At 39.0% G+C, this 18,167-nt stretch overlaps 1 protein-coding gene across 1 annotated transcript in view; it reads right to left on the reverse strand.

Moving 5' to 3' along the window:
* LOC126039439 (multiple epidermal growth factor-like domains protein 6) overlaps positions 1 to 18,167 on the reverse strand; it is a 200,792-nt gene that overhangs the window by 164,820 nt on the left and 17,805 nt on the right. The window lies entirely within an intron of this gene.

Raw genomic sequence — 18,167 nt, forward strand, 5'->3', positions numbered from 1 at the left:
ACAATAGGCTTTTAATGAGTGTTTCTCCATAGAGATAAGATTCTTTATAAAAGAAAAATATGTAAGACTCAGAAAGGCTTGGCAATTATTTAAAAAACAAAACAAAACACCCAAACAATTCTAATGTTGTTCATAGATGGGTAAGATGAGGAAAAATCTGGGGGCTGCTTGCCCCCAGACATAAAACATGCCAAACAAGCCAAGGACAGACCCGTGAAAAAAATCAGATGTTTTAGGGAATCATTTCAGCCCCCCTGTGCTCAGAAGTACAGTTTGTAGGATCAGTTATTTATTTTTCAGCAATACATATTCCTGCCTGTAAGCCCAGATGCAGGGACCTTTATGCTACCTCTTCATGAAATGTTGCAAGAGCCCTACAAAGCAGCTAACACCACCTTCATCAGAGAGCCAACGAGGACAACTAGGCTAAGTAGGATGTGGAAAGGGTGCCCTGATGCACAGATAGCAGAGCTGGGAGTCTCTGGCTAGAGCAGCCAGTATCCTCAAAGAGCGTTTAGAGAGCTCAGCTAGAGCCCTATGCAAGTGCTCATGCTGTTCCTTTTCAACCTCCAAGAAAAACTCTATTACTCCATACTTGTAAAATAATATAAATTTTATTCACTGATATTTCTAGCAGTGCTAAGAGGTGGGACATGTGTCTGAGCCACCAGGAGGTGGCCAGAAGTGCAATTACACCATTTGAGAAAAGAAAATAAACTGAAAAAATCACGTTTTGCATGTCAAAACCTTCATATTTATCCAAAACAAGAATAGACTGTTCAGCAGAAAAAGGTCAAATGTAACTCTGAAGATGACCGGTTTATATTTTGACTTTTAAAAGCAGTATTATACGAAGTGAAAGAGAGAGGTGTAGTCTGATTCAGGATATTGAAGGAAGAGGGATAAAGATACACATGACTAGAAGTAACAAAATGGCTTATTGTGCTAATCTAGCAAGATCAGACAGTAATAAGGCAGGAAAAGGAAGAAATACTAACTTACCTTCTCCACATTCATGGGTTCAGAATATTTTTGGTTGATATTCATCACTGGGTTTATTGCGGGGGATGTTTGATTTTCATTGCTGGTTTCAAATTTGCTTTTTATGAAAAAAAAAAAAAAAAAAAAGAGAAAAACCACCACGTTGCTCCTAATGAAGGAATGCAAATACCACACATTAGTCCCAGCCATTAAAATCTTTAAATCAGAAAGAAACTGAGCCAGGAAAAAAAAAAACCAAAAAAAAAAACAGTAAAAAGCCTTTAAAATTGCAGGAGTGCCTCAGACTCACCCCTAATAACTAATTCAAGAGAGACTGTTACCAGTTCAGTTACTTACACACAACCATAAGCCTTTCTATAACAATCCATGTGTGCAGAGGTAGGAGAAAGGGGAAGAAGTAGTAACTTTTTAGGAAAATGTTTTTGTCCTATTAGGCACTACTGGCTCTACATCTATCTGGACATATAAAGATGCTTTTTTCCACAGACATAGACTTCCCATAAATTGCTTGTGGGGTCTCTAGAGGAATACCAAAGCATTCACTCTACACTTAAGTACCTAATTTTCAGAGGAGCTAGAAAAATGAATCACGATACTATTAAGATGATCCACCATCGTTTTGTGGAAAACAACACAGGAGCTAAACCAAAAAGGCACCACCATACTAGTGATTCTCCTTACCCTTTAGCTGTGGATTCTCAGCATAAAGCATGTTCTCTTGCAGAAAGACACTGTCAACTTATCCTTCCCGCACTGCATTTGGACTGTGTCTTCACTGCCTCCATTTGACATAGGCCTGATGTGCAACTGAGTCACTTTCCTTCATGTCAATACGTGCATATGGTACTTTTGATCACCAAGACCTATTTTTGCAATCTAAAAGCTGGCTGCAGATTGCAACAATCAAAAAGACATACTGGTTTTGATCTAATTTTCTTACATATAATTTGTTGAAAGGTTAAGTGCTCATTTTCTCTAGAAAAATAAAACAAACCTGATGTAGAATTTAAACACGGCTAAATACCTGCCATACAAAACCTTCAAACGGAGGGTATTAGAGGTCAAATGCAATGCAAATAGCTTCTGCTAGGCTATGCAAAAGCAGACATGGGGCAAGCGCTCATAAAGAAAAAATGCTTCTGCAGTACGCTCAAAAGCCATTGCTTCCTTAACAAGGGCTGTTGATTCTTTAAGACCTGGAGACCTATACTAAGGCCTATATAGTTCTCAGCTCCTCTGAGGAAGCACTTACATATTAATCCCAAAGAGCTGAGTGAGAGGAATACAAGAATAGGACAATCTTTTATAGTGGAAGGAAAGACTCAGGGAGCAACAGGCCAGAGGACACCACAATATTTAGTATTTGCCTTTGCAGTTTCAAGTTGCTGGCATGGCAACAAGTCCTTCCTGGCTTGGGAAGAAGACTAGGTGCTTCACACATGGTCCTCTGAATTTCTGTACTGGCTATAATCATACTCCAGTGCAATAAAATGAAATGCAAAAGACATATGTTCCACAGGAGATTGCAACATGCTCTGGCCCATGTCCTAGGGACTATCAAATAAAGCCACCTACCACTGAGCCTCCTAGCTTACGCTAACATCTTGCAAGATTAAACACACAAGGAAAGCAAGGAAAGACCTTGCAGTGGATAAAAGACGATCCTGAATTGCATTGGCAGCAAAAGGACTTCTGAAACGTGCTGGATTCTTTCTGGACAGTGCTGGAGAAAGGAGGGCTGCTCTGTCCCTCAACTGGGATGCCAACACAAAAGCATTGGAGCAACCTCCAATCACTCTGCTCTCATACAATAAGGCTATATTTATTTTCTTTTCCTCAGGAAAGCGTATAATATAAGACACATGAGCCACATTGATGTGGTTTCTGGACAAGTGTAATAACCCATCCTTTGTTCTCATGCCTCAGTACATCAAAGCTGTGTAAGTCATCAACTAATTTAGCCTATAGACATTAGGCTGTCATTAGGAAGAGACAGGCACATTTGTGAAGATAGTATGCTATGTAGGCAAGAGCTTCACCATTACTAGTTAAAAATGTAACAGGTTTCCTGTTAGCACTGAATAATGTTAACAATGACCACACAGAAAACATTTACAATGGTGACAGAAATATGGGCCTCCCAACAGAGCAAAAAAATATGACCTGTTTAAAACTACTAAGTCAGGAAATTTGATATTGGAAAGGAACAAGCCCAGCAAAATAAATCAGGTGATAGTTACTAAGTACCTGTGTCAGGATAAAGGGCAAACGAAACTCAAGGCATTATATCCAATGAACTGTACAGACAGAATGAACTGCATTGCAGGTCAGCCAGAAATGTTTGTGCAAGGTAACTGGACTATAACCTTCACTATGATGAACCATACTCCAAGCATATTCAATTTCTGAATCCCAAGCACAATGCTACCCTGATAGTATATTTTCATCTGGTTATAAATTTGAATGTGCTGTTCCTATACACGCTTTCCATTTGATACTTTGATAGGTCTATTAAAAATAAAGAGATACTGGCATTGAATTTGCATTTTTGAAAGCTTATGTAAATGAACATTCATAAAGAGGGCATGAAAGCAATACATCAATTAATAAGGAAAACTTGCACTGACAGAATAGCCACGTTTCAAGAACTTGTGGTTAACTGATGCCACATGAGAGCACATTTAACCTCACAGTTCCTCTCCTTCAAGTTCTCCCCCACTACAACCCGTGCATCTCACTTTTCTAAATGTTTGGGTACATATGAAACTTCACAGATATGGAGGACTGGCTATTTGGAGTAGTTCAAGCTTTTTTTCTTCAGACAGTATTCCTTATTTATTTTAAGACTAAAGCATGCAGAAAGAATCATTCCTGGGATGCAGTAACTGAACACTGCGAAGTGCTGGAGATCACTAACTGCCCAGCTAGGCCTTTACAACAAAAGCATGCATGGAACATACCATAAGTCAGACATAACTTTTTTTGGTTTCTAATAAAGACAGCATGCTTATGTTACAAATGCTTATTTAAGAATACACAGGAATTTTGAGAAAAATAAGAGAAGAGTCAGATACTGACCAAACCTCACTTTGAACTGTTTTGGATGGATAACTAAAATTTTCTCTGAAATTTTACTCAGTTATGTTACCCTTTATACACTTTTCTAAATTGCTCGTTAGCTTTATCCTTCACCTCAAAAAAGCTGTCCATATTCCACGACAAGATTGACAGCAAGGTGGTTGTTAGTGACTTGTTTTATTTGCCATTCCGTTTTCCTACAGAATTAGATGAAACCAAAAGAAAATGTTTTCAGTGAAATTGAATTAGTTGCACAACCCAAAAATCCTGAAGTATTTATTCACGTATACAGTAGTTCATCAGCTCTAAAACTCTCAGATTTATTATGTGCTTGTCAGAGTAAATGATAATGCCAAGTGGCTGGCAGGATAATGAACAACTCTCATGATAAATGGATCGTCACACAAAGCTATCTGAAATATAAAGATGATGACGAGAGCAACACTTAGAGCTACACCTACAGTTTCTCTTTTTCTTTTCCCCATGTGTTGTGCAATTTTCTTCTGTCTCAAATTTACTTGGCTGGAACAGAGGTGGAACATGAAACAGTGTGGCTAAATTCTCTAGAGATGTGAAGTACAACTCCGCTGCAATCAATGTATAATTGTACAGTCATGCCACAGATGAATTTGCCCTCCATGCAAAGAATTCAGCAAACGTTGTTAAAATACTCATTTAATTCACAGTTATTAAAATTTGCCCTCTGATGAACACCTATCTGTTACCTACTCTGTTTGCACTTTTTTCCTTCCTGTTGCTTCACACACACCACATAAAACGAAAGGAAGACTATTACAAGTGGAGATTGTTGCTTTACGATGCTAAGGTCAAAAATATTTCCAAATTCAGTTCCCAAATACATTCATATAGCACCACCTTGAAGTTGATGAAAGCAGATTTTAACCACAAAGCAGAGAAATCAGGGAAGAGAGAATTTAGTCGAACTTTTTTAACTGTGCAAAGATCTGGAAGTGATATACTGCAGACCCCAGCTTTGAAAACATCACTTACATAAACAGTCCTTTGTGGGGAGGGGGGTGGGGGGGTGGCGTAGAAAAAAGTCACACTTGTACCTGCAGGTACACTTCAGGTTGGGGCAGGGGTGGAGGAAGAAGAAATAGATGGACAAGTGAAAGACTAGCCCTAAAAATCTCCACTGGAATGGGCTGTTTCCCCCTCCTCAGTTAGCCTTTATGTTATATACAGGATTTCTAGTATTCACATGTGAAGTAAATGATGTAAGACACATCTACCATCTAACAGATCAGTATTGCCTCCCCTAACTCTTGTCAGCTTTCCTGAGCTCCAAACCAGTATGAGATTACAGTGAGAGAAAACAGATTCAGGTCAGCAACCCTGAACACAAAAGCTATACTTGCAGTATGGGTAACAGTGAGAAAAGCAATTGCCCATGAATTCTTGGTGAACCAAAAGCAATTAGATTTTACAAAAAAGGAAACAGTCAGAAATAAGTTTTCTTTAAAAGGATATCACAGACACCATTTCCCTCACTTCAGTACCTTGCAAGTGATGCACACCATCAGAATCTCTCAAACAACTTGAAAACAAGAGTAGCCACTTTTATTCCAGGTGGCCATGAAATAAATTTGGCCTTTTCAACTTTTGTTGTACTTAGAAGAGGTTATTAGAAAGTACCTGAAGAAGCAGAAAACAATTTTGAAAAAAATGGATCTGAAGTTTAAGTCACAACTTCACGCTTGGAAAGTAGCAAAGACAGGAAAAAAAAAATGAACAAGGAAAAGAAGAAAGAATGATCAAGACACTCAATAAAAATGAAAGAATTTCAAACAACCACAGGGCTAACACCTCTAGAGACTATCTCATCCATAGCTGCCTCTTCCTCCACAAGAAGAGGTGACAAAGCAGAAATGACAGATATCTGCCTAGACAAATAAAAGCTGCACTTTCTTTAAACAGTGTAATTCAGCGCTCCATTATTATTGGGGGGAAAAAAGGGGGCACCTAAGAACAGGCCTAAGAAATGCCACATGAGACTCAGCTTTGAAACAGCCAAGCCTGGAATTTGACCAACTTTCATAGGTTTTTATGTGCCCAACAAAACATGCCTTAAACAGGGCCCATTTTCAGAAAACAGCACGGCTCATGGTACAGAAAGCAGAAAAGGATTTCTAGTATTCCAAATCATTACTCACCTCAAAATTTAGAAGGGCATGGGAAGTCATTTTAGGAAGCAGCTGTAACCAATGATGCTGGAAAATGGCAACAGGGAATGTCAGAACTGAGTAGAGTTGAAAACCTGCTCCACAGTTCAAGACTGCAATTGTCGGGGTTTGTACTGTACAGCTACAGTCATTTTAGAAATGCTAGAAAGCCTTTCTGAGCAGGAGAAATTTAAGCAAGAGTAGTTAAGCTTGCTTCACCCAATTAATATGTTGACATTTGGATAAAATAAAGTCCTCATATTTTTTCTTCTACAATTAACTTCCAGACTGATCATTTCCCAACATTAAGCTTATACCACAACTTTCAGAGATTAATAAAGAATGTTATAGGTTACAGGCCTATGTTACAATTGAAATGCTACCAAAACTGCTGGGAGTAAGATAGCAACTTACCAATGATACAACAGCATTAGAAAAGAATTTTTTTCAAACAGCTGCTAGGGCAAATCTTTGTCTTGCAGATACACCACAGGGTCTGTATAAGTATACAAAATAGTGCAGACTTGCTTTATAGTGTATTCTCCTGAAGACACACTGGCATGCAAGTAATCTAGTGACACAGAAGAAGACTTGCCTTCGTGGAGGAAGAAGTCATAGCAGCAAACAGTTTTTCAGGTGTAAGAGGCATGTCATACTAAATGGCACCAATACAGCCAAGTTTGAAACCAGGCATATAATCTCTATCAAACTTAGAATTTCCACATCATTGAGACCTAGCTCTTGTTCCAGTCTGACTTGGAAAATACTTCAGATTGCTTGTGGAGGTTGTAGCTTCTGGGTTTAGTTTTTCAGACTCAAACTCATTTTAAAATTTGAAATTTTCCATTCTATAAAAACTGAAAAAATGTCAACCAAAGAAAATATAATTTCAATAGCCACATATTATTCCATAGCATGTGTGTCATGGTAGTCTATTACTGACATATCACTAAATAAAATAACAAAGAAAGTGAACCTTTCAGGTGCATTTAGCAAATGGTTAGCCTTCTCCCATATTTAGTCTTCTCTCCCTCCTCACATTTCAGGCAGGGATAATGCTTACTTCATAAGACTGCTACAGAAATACAACAAAATCCAATAAGTATTATTTCCTTTCTAGCCTGTTTAGCTACATGTTAATGACACAACCAATGCTTAGCCTAGACTGCTTAGCATTACAGAAGTCGCTCATAATACAAAACACACATGCACACACATTGCTGTTCAATATGTTCAGCGATCAGATACTTTAAGACTTTTATTTGTGAATAGCCTCATATTTTTGGGTGGAAACACAGGATAAAATACTGCATTCCTGACATATCTGAGCAAAAGCCAAATAGACAAAAAACAAACCTCATACTGCAACCTCCCTGGGGAAATCTTTGTTCATTTTAATACTTGTTCAGTCAGCTGTCTCCATGAATGACAAGGTTTTATCTCTAACGTGAATGGCTTCGAAGGCTACTTGCGTTATCCATTCTTCAGCAGCTGCTGCTGAAACCACAGGGTTGCAAACTTGTAATTAAATCCAGCTGCCACTACTGTGAGTTCAGTTATATCGAAGTGAACAGTAATGCCTCGTGGTTGCTGGCAAGATTCTGTCTCCATTTCTAGACGATGTAATTAACTCTTTTGCCCCTTTTAGATGAAATAAACATCAGCACTGAAGAATGCTGTTAAATGACTGTAAAATAGTATTTATATAGAAGAATTCTGTTGCAGTCATTACACCTGAGAAAACAAATTTCTAAGTGGATGATGGCTAACAGCAAATAGCTGTTTCCTTAAAAGCACTGAGAGTACACCCAAAGAGACACAAGGCACAGGATGGAAGGAATTTTCTGTAAAGGAGGTATGACAGGATACACTAACAGATCTACACTTAAGCATCTAGAATAAAGCAAATATCAAGATCCAGCTTGAGAGAATTGCAGGCGAGGGCTGAAAAGGAACCAGTAAAGGAACCACAGGCCTTCCTTTGATGCCAAGATCATTTCTTAAAGGCCATTGTCCATGTCTTAAATCAGACTTAGAGAGAGAGTCCTGACTGAATAGCTGCATAAGCACACTTCTAGAGGCATATTTTTTTTCTTTTACAGTCAAAAACTGTTCATATCCGTGTGTCAGTGTTTAGGTCAGCAAATACAGCTACCTGAATTTGACTCTTGGTCATAATCCTTGAAGTGCTGCTCAGGAAGGCTCCATTTCCTTACTTTTATAAGAAACATTGCAATGACAACGCCTCAAAAACATTTCATGGGGCTAAAAGCAATCAGCAATGACATGCTAGACTAATACCACTGAAGTAGAAAGCAATAGTCAACTGAGCTTTGTTTGTGAAGAGTTCTCATTAATTGTACCTCTTTGGAAACACACAACAGTCCAACTACTTCTGAGGATGGGTGAGAAAGCACAAGAGAAGACAGAAGCACCTGACCTCTGACTCCAGGCACAAGAAGGTTAAAGAAACGGGAGAGCTATCTCTTGAGAGGAGAATGACATGCGTAGCAACCATCTCAAAATTCATTCTGCAAACCTCCCAAAATACATCAATAAAGATTAAAAAAAAAAAAAATCTGCTGGATATTCTGCCAAATCAGTTAAAACGCTAGGTTATCTAGATGCTTTTTTAACATGGGGTTTGCATACAGAGCTGCATAAAAACTGCATGAACTGGGTGTTGGCAAAGGTCTAGCCACAGTACCATGGGCTAAACTCACCTGTATTACCTGACATAATTGATCGTGATCTAGCTCAGATACATCTGCACTGCACTGAAGCAGGCAGGCTGGATACCCAAATAAGTTTGCCCAGTCACAGAGACCAGGAGTCATGAAATAGAATCCAGATGTTTTTAGAGACTCAATGTCTGTTCACTCACCTTTTGATGGGGGCAGGGGAAACGTACCTGCAAGCATCTCTGCACAACGTTCACCTTTGCTATGGTTTGCTACCACATTTCCTGAACCAACATCAAATAAATGCTAGCAGCTGGAAAGCAAGTTTTCTTCCATTATTTTTCACTTTTACTTTTTGCAGCAAATACAAAGTAAACAGCCTTTTGTACCAAAGACAATAAGGGTAAATTTGTTCTCAAGTGGTATTCTTAGGTTCATTTACTTTTGACGTATTTGTTTGCTGTTTCACTACTGCCGTCTGTCTACCTGTCGCTTTGTACTAATGGCTACAAAGCCCAAGCACTCAAGAGCATTTCAGCAAGATGGGCTGATTATTATATCCTGTCATATCTAGGCGAGACCCAGTCATGATTTTTCAATCAGCGTTTTACCATTCCCATTTTAAAATGGCAAAGCTTTTATTACTCCTAGCTTTTTAGTGGCTACTTTAAAAGGCTTTTTATCTGTAGAGGTTCATATCTTACTGACAATGAAAGGTGTTCCTAATAGACAACACTGGCAAAGACTAGATGTGTATGAAGAGGGAAGTGAATGCTGGGAAAGGGCAAAGAAGAGAGAATGGAAAGGTTGGAAGAAGCCATACTTTTGGGGTTTTTTGAATCCTTCATAGGATCTTGCTTGCAACTGGAATTAATCACTGAATCAACTGTTATCCATCATTAGAACAAATAATGTCATTTTATCTTAACCATAACCTTTTTCTTGAGAGATTATAGATAGCTTGGACTTTCTGCAGTGTTTTGTGCACTACATTTGTCTTTTGCAAGTCTCTGTACAGAACATTCAACTCATCTTTCTCATGGGTTTCTAACTGGCTCCAGCTCTGTGACGCTTTTTATTTAGGTCCAAAGTTACATTTGTATTAATTTGTGACTATATATGTCTATAATTTATTATTCAAATCACAATCTGTTTTAACTGTCAGGATAGCTATCAGTTGCCATCAAAGTGCAGAATACAGGAGACAGATTAGAAAAAGGTATATTACCATGAGACCAAACCCAGAAGGCATTATTCGATGACAGCAGGTGACTGTTTTGAAGGACCTATATGTAGGGCTTGACATTGCATATTAGAACCAGATTTTTAAAAAAATACTTCATAGGTAGGGGTTTTTTTCCTTTTAAAACATTTAAAAATCTAATGTGAAATTTACATGCTACGTTAAGGCTTATTTTAAAAAAAAAAAAAAGAAAGAATCCACCAGTGCATATTTGTTTCTCAGATTTTCAAGGCAATTAGATCACTGAAGTGCTGAAGGTCTCCCACTATCCACCGAGACCAGAATCTGCTAAAAGGTTACATCAGAAGACTTTATCATGGCTAAAATTTCATTAAAGTTGATAACACTAATTATGGACTGAAAGAGCAAGACACCAGTGTTTTTCCCTTTTTCCTACAAGTAAGACAGGATGAGATCGATTGGTTTTAAGTAGTGTAAGACATCACAGAAAAAAACCAATCAATTCAGTTCACTAACTATAAATAACTGCTCTGATTAATATACTCATTTGGAATGCCAAAGGTCTGTTGGCACATTTTCTCTTGCCAATACTTTTGATTAACCACATAAAATTGCCTAAAGCATTTGGTTTATATAAAATTCTTTATAAACTCAATTTTTATCCAAATTTGCTCCCGACAAAGGACGAATTAGAATCATAGAATGGTTTGGGTTGGAAGGGACCTGCCATGGGCAGGGACACCTTCCACCAGACCAGGTTGCTCCAAGCCCCATCCAACCTGGCCTGGAACACTGCCAGGGATGGGGCAGCCACAACTCCTCTGGGCAACCTGTCCCAGTGCCTCACCACCCTCACAGCGAAGAACTTCTTCCTTCCACCTAATCTAAATCTACCCCCTTTCAGTTTAGGGCCATTACCCCTTGTCCTATCCCTACCTGCCCTTATAAAAAGTCCCTCTCCAGCTTTCCTGTAGACTCCCTTTAGGTACTGGAAGGCTGCTGTAAGATCTCCCCAGAGCCTTCTCTCCTCCAGGCTGAACAACCCCAACTCACAGCCTGTCCTCATAGGAGAGATGCTCCAGCCCTCTGATCATCTTCGTGGCCCTCCTCTGGACTCGGTCCAACAGGTCCATGTCCTTCTGATGTTGGGGCCTCAGATCTGAACACAGTACTGCAGGTGGGGTCTCATGAGAGCAGAGTAGAAGGACAGAATAGAATCCCCTCCCTCGACCTGCTGGTCATGCTTCTTTTGATGCAGCCCAGGACACATACAGTAAAAAAAAAAAAAAAAACCCACCAAAAAAACCCAGTAAAAAACTCATGCAGTAAAAAAAAGCCAAACAAAAATCATTCACCATTTCCAAGCACAAGAAACAGAAAAGCATACGAAAGGACTTGCTTAAATAAGTTCTACATAACTAGCGATGCTTCCCAGTTACTACAAATGACCAAGTTAAGTGTCAAGCTCTTACGACAGTCCAAGGGAAGAGCTGGCTTTGTGCCTATACTTCTCTATTGTTCCTGTGAACTCTCAAGCTACTTTGGGTTGAATATCCCCATCCACTATATCAGTTGGTTCCTGCCCTAATATTCCTCCAAACGATGCAAGGATTGTCCATCCTTTGAAAAATTACACAAGCCCTGTTTTTGAATGGATATGAGGTCTGAAATAGTTTTTGAAGTGCAAGGACAGCATACTTTCATCATTCATACCTTCCTTTCTGCTTTTGGACTTGAACAGCATTATCTTAGTTGCCTCTGTGCTCATAGACTCTCTGGACTTCCGTGCTATCAAGGAATCTTCAAGTGCTGTCAAGCTTTTATATTGCTTCTGGAAGGGCCAAAACTGAATTTGTAGTTCTTGTGAGGCTTCACAGCCCCCACCTGAGGCAGAAACAGGCAGTGCCGTGACAGCAGCTTCCAAGGTCACCAAGAAGCAGATTGCACAAGAAGCATCAGAATGAACAAAGCGGTGACAGCAGGACACCAATTTAGCCCTGACAACTCCAAGCTGACAGAGGCTGATGATACACTGGGGATTACATTAAGAAATACAAAGGCTGCATTTGGTACAAACTCACAGGATACCAGTGTGCTACAGACAGTATTAAGGAAGGTGAAGAAATGGAGACTAGGAGGACCACCACAGTAATAACACCAATATTTTCATATGAAATAAGATACTGATTTTTAGTTAGCAAGAGGGGAAATTTGAAAAGGTCATCCTTATTTTAGACTGAGCAGATTTCTAGATCTCCTTTTGGATTGGCCTTCTTGCCTACAGGACCACTCTACACAAATCAAGCGTACAAATTGCTATGCCATACAAAGACACATCTAGCATTTTTAGCAAGAGCAGAGCTGTCTAGCCAACTGATGTAGGACCTTAAATCCAAAACCACCTAAAATAAGTTAAATAAGGGGGATTTTTCAAATGCATGTTGGGCAGTAGAACACTCTTAACACTGAATAAAAATCACCTGAAACACCCTTTGAAACAGTTTTAAAGGAACTGTGAAATCTTCAGTGTTGGAAAGAATTACAGCAGTGGTAAATACTTACTGGATTCTCAGGTCACTTCATCGAAATCAAGGGCTTCTGCATTTGTAACATGACCAATTTATATTAAGGTTGTTTAAAACCTAGACTGCCTGCTGTTCCATTGAATTAAAACAGTTTGCTTTAGAACTGGCTGAGATGTCAGCAGTGACTACTTCCTTAACAAAACATTAAGCATTAGTTGCTGGCCACAACCGACCATGTAAGAAGTAAAGACATTAAAGCACCATCATATGAAAGTGCCTCAAGCTGCTCGTCTCTCTTGTGTGTTTCACACATGACAAACACAAAAGAAGTGCCACGGTCTACTCAACTTCTGATGAGATGAAGCATGTCAACACACGTCATTAACTGCATTTGTTGTTTAAAACACACTCAACGTTTTCAAATTTTGCTACTTGGAAGGGTTTTGGATACTCTAGTACAACAGCACTGTTATTACTTTGACGAGTGCTAAAAAAGACACTCATTACCACAGCCCCTAATTCAGGCACAAGCAGTTGCAACTTTGAAGTGCTTCAGCACATACCAAGCCAACAGGATGCTCTCAAGCTGTCAAGAGCTCACATGACACTGGTGCTCCTTTACTGCCGTATAAAGCACCAAAAGCATCTACACCTTCATGTTTGCTGTCAGCCAGTGCTTCTTAATCATGAGAACAGAAGGTACGGTAGCCAAAGAAAAAGGTACAGGACTGATGGATCATTTTTCCTGGGAGTTCAAAAGGAGCAGAGGAAGAACAGAAGAGCACATCCCACTAGGAGTAGAGGATAATCACAAGGTTTTTTTCTGCTAGAAAATAGGTACCTTTCTATCCTGAGCAGCCTAATCAGTCATCTCTGCTTCCCTTGCTGTGACTGGCTCACTACCATTTCACTAGCGAGACTGAGTCATTCGGAGCAGGAGAATGACTCTGCTAGGACAGAAAAAAAAAACCCTGATAATCTTAAAGAGCTTACGTGCACTAAACTAGAGCAATCTGAACATAAATCATCTTTGCACCATCCTCTTCCACTCTCCCTATGGGCTAATGGAGAACTTTCATGTTAAAAATTTTGTCTTCAGTAAAACTGCATGGGACTAGTAGCCAAAATAGGAAAATAAAACGCCAAAACCCCTAGCAACAGCAAGGGCCTTGCTATCAGCAGCACTGAGTAAGAATGTTAAAAACTAGTCTACCCTCACAAATACTGAAACATTATCTAGTTCCACTGAGAAACAAAGATCCTGAAAACTAAAGACATCTCTACATCTCTATGGGTAACAGATCCACAGGAGTTTTAAGCTTGCCATTTGCTATTTCAAGGGACCTACAAAGAATGAAAGTTTGTAGCACCATTTCATGGATATATACTGCCCTGTAAGGTTTGTCTAGGTCTTCAGTCTCAAAGAAGAAAATATGCATCCCTACAAGAGACCAGAATGGCAGACAGGACATTAATCAGAAGTTTTATCAAATAACTCTTTGCAGGAAGAAATATTCCCTAGAGGAAAATGGAAGAAAATTCTTTTTCACAGTGAATGAAAGAGCATTTTTAGTTGCAAGAAGATACATCAGAATTCATGCAATTTTAATCAGTGGTTTCAAAAAAACTAAAAAAACCCGAACAAACCACCTTTAAGTAGTTCTGTAGTGTAAACTCTGATCTACCTGGACTAGGAGGTGCTGATATTTTTGTTACTAGAATCTTTATATAGTTCAATATCTTAATAGTGTGTGACCAGAGTTAAGGAAGAGATTGACAGCTAGTCAATGAACTGATGAGTATCTATCTCATAAGCATTTCATTTTAGCTACCCATGCAGTGTGCATTTTGCCTTTATATACACATTCCAATGCTATTATCTTACACTTAATTACTTGGGTCTCAAAGCACTTTACAAAGGAACTAGCTATCATTATCAACATTTTGTATATAATGAAATTGAGGCATAGTGGTTTAATCTGCTAAGTTATTGAACTAATATCCAAGGTCAGTGGCAGGTAAAAAACAAAGCTCTTATCTCAAATATCACGTGAGCACTGTTTTCAGCAGACCACACTGCCTCTCAAGATGTGGTAAATGCTTCCCAAGCACACAATCTTTAGTAATCTACATCAGGTAGTATGAAAGAATTGAAAATTCCACCTGCATTACAGCAAACATTAACAGTGCAAAATTTAAATATATTGACACTTAATCTGCTAAACACTGGAATATCACGGTCAGCTTTCTTCAAATGATTAAACTAAGATGACAAACATCATGTCATCATAAGATGACTTTCCTGACAAGTCTGCCCCGGTCATTCCTCATCTACTTTTAAATGTCTTCTGATAACACACATTGCCTCAGAGATGTTCAATTGTAGTTACTCTTTCCTAATTATGGTAGCCTCTTGCAAAACCTTTCTAATGCTGGGATTTTGTTTCAGTCATGAACTTACAAAGCCTGTTCAGTTCTCACTCTTGCTTTTACTTCAAATATTAAAACCAGCAGGAGGCACTTGGTAAAACCAGCAATAACTTGAGGCTTGGCGACAAAAAATGTTTGAGTCAAAACTAACCCCTCATTTTGTATTGAACAGTTTTATGTACATGAGGAGTAAATAAAGTTATCCTTGTTTGTAGAATTTGGAATGCTTTCACTAGCTGCATGTCCAAGTAGAAGTCCCAGTGCTGAATTAAACAAGCTAAATGAAATTAATTTACTTCCATGTCCAGCTCAGGTGGCTAGCAGGCCTTGAACAAGATTACCAGGACAACTGATGAATAACAATGAAAGCAGCACTGCAGCAGATTTTATTCGTGGCTCTAGGGTTTACAGTTTTGTTACAAGTCTTCCCTCCCTTTCACTGGCTCAAGAGAAATGGGAATCTCAACTTCCAAACAAGTTTTTTAAAAAAAAACAAAACAAAAAAAAACAACAACCAAACAAAAAAAAACCACAAAGAAATACAGCTTACAAGTTTACATCGTAATTGATATAAGTCTATTATTACAAGACAAATTGCAGCAGACAATGGAAGAGACAGCTCAATCTGTTACTGAATCCTTGTAATGGCTATATGAAGAGCTCGACCATTTCACTCATAAATCTTTCTTCTAAGTTTTTATTGCTGCTTGTGTGGGTAAAATAATAAAACTATGGAGTGAAGTATACAAGAGATGCAGTAATGCATTTCTAGTCACAATTACTTAAAGCTTGTTACAGGAATCATAACCCTTTCAGCGTCTAATCAGAAATAACATTGTGTTACAGGCTGTTAAAACACAACATGATATCTTTAAAAAAAATCATTAGATGCAATCGTGCCAATTGTGAATAATCATCTCTGCTACAGATTGCTATGATGCACTGGGCTGTCATAAGTCATTCTTGAAAACCTGCCACAAACTTCCTGCAGGACAGACCAAGACAAAGCATTTAACAACTTGATTTCCAGCAGGCTGACCTCCTTACTAACTTAATGGCAAATACAAACTCAGCAAACAGGAAAAGCCAGATCAGAAGATTCTCAAGATTTATGTTCCCATTTATTTTTTCAAGTAGCTGATTTTCATAATATTTTTATAATAATTTGTCTATTGTCTGTGGATCACAGTGCCCAGCCAGGAGATCATGAGGGCCACTGCACAAGTGAAACCTTAGAATTAGCTGTCAACACTGACTGACAGAAGCAGAAAGATAAGCAAAGAGGTTGGAGAGGGGGAGATATAAAATGGGATACAGGCAGCAATTTTGCTCAAATGAGTTCAAGTACAGTTATGAAATGCCCACAGTTCCCCCTCTGTCAGGAGACTGACAGGAGGCCACAACACCAAAAGTGACAGAAACCAAGATTACAACCAAGGATACCCAATGGGCAGATTTCTGCCAGTAGTTTGTGGTCTCATACCCAGTTAGAACCTCCCTTCCCCTGTAAAGCCCCCCAAGAGGATTAGCCAAACACTGCTGCCAAAGAGGCAACTGAAGAATGCAGTTTAGAGGTACAGGGAAGCGTGCCTCTGTACCAAAGACATTCCCCTTTGACAGCTTCACATAGAGTATAATCTTTTCCACTAGCATTCTATAGCACTTGTTCCAAAAACATAAACCGTGGTTTTCCTGGCAATCCTCTGTTCCACCGAATCCTCAAAGCAAAAGATGCTGGTAGGAGAGATTCTTTTTCCTTTGGGTTAAGTGTTGGAAGGAAAACAGTTTATTTTACAGTAAGGTTGCACAGGCAAGCAAGGAGAAGAGGACAGACTAGACTTAATGATCATCTAAAACCACAATATATTACCATTAAGTAATGCAGTCACATGAAATTCAAGCTACTTTAGGAGAGCAATATTCCAACATCAGCCAGAAAAACAGATGCTATAGCTGCTAGTTTCACAATACACTTTCTTTAGTTTTGCTTGCAACAAATATGATACAAACCTCACAAGCATCTGACTGGAGACACCTGCAGCAGTTAAAAGGCCTTACACTCTAAATTACCTTGCTTTTGTTAGGCAGGTGAATTGTCCATAACATTCTTTCTGAAAGGAGGTTTTTTCCCCTCAGAATTTAATTTATAAACTCATTCCTGCTAAGCTGCGATAGCAGCTACTGTATAAACCTGAAAATGATGACTACTGAAATTCCATTCAAACCTTAGGAATCAATAGAAAGCAGACAAACCACCAAGATAAAAGTTCCACCCGACTGCAAAGAGCCAGAACTGCAGGATACCTCACATCATTGTTTTTACAGTGTCTGCAGTCACCAACCTGTGAAACAGAGACCGCACAATCCCATTTCAGTTTGAAAATCTGACCTGTGCTATCCACAGGCTGCACCCCCATAATCCGCCTGCTGAAAATGCTTTAGTGCCGTAAGTATTTCCAAGCAAGAGAAGGAGACTCAAAAGACTAGCGAAGACAGTTTAGAATTTGCCAAGACTTATATTGCATTTAGTAAAAGCTTATTATATGGGCTCCTTAGATATCCTGATCCTGCTTACCTTGAAGCAGCAGCTCTGCTGTAAGTCAATATCAAAGCAATCTGCATTGGTGTCACTCTGGTTCATATCAAGTTACATATATAAACTTACTGGTTCTATAGGCAGTAAAGAAATACACAATCACAGCATCTCCTTTGCAGTCTGCTTAACTGAACTAACATTGTCTGAAGGCAGATGTTGGCACACTGTGATATGATGTCAGCTGAAGTTTCATTGTAAAGAGCTCTGAATTTTATTTAAATGCTTGCTCATAAGTGAAAAATGTTGTTATCTATGACCTGGTGTCAATGAAAACAACCCTGTTACATTGTTTGCTGACTTGTTGCATTTCCCACTTACCATGCCTACTGCAACTCCAGCTGCTTTATTACCTTCACTGAGGGAGGCTGCTACCCATACAGACACAGTTGCTTTGGTGCAGCGAGCCCACACAAGCCTTGGTGGAGCCCAGAGGTTATGAAGCAAGCATGATACAAGCCACGTATCAAA

Source organism: Accipiter gentilis, chromosome 6, assembly GCF_929443795.1.
Source record: "Accipiter gentilis chromosome 6, bAccGen1.1, whole genome shotgun sequence".
Classification (NCBI taxonomy): Eukaryota; Metazoa; Chordata; class Aves; order Accipitriformes; family Accipitridae; genus Astur; species Astur gentilis.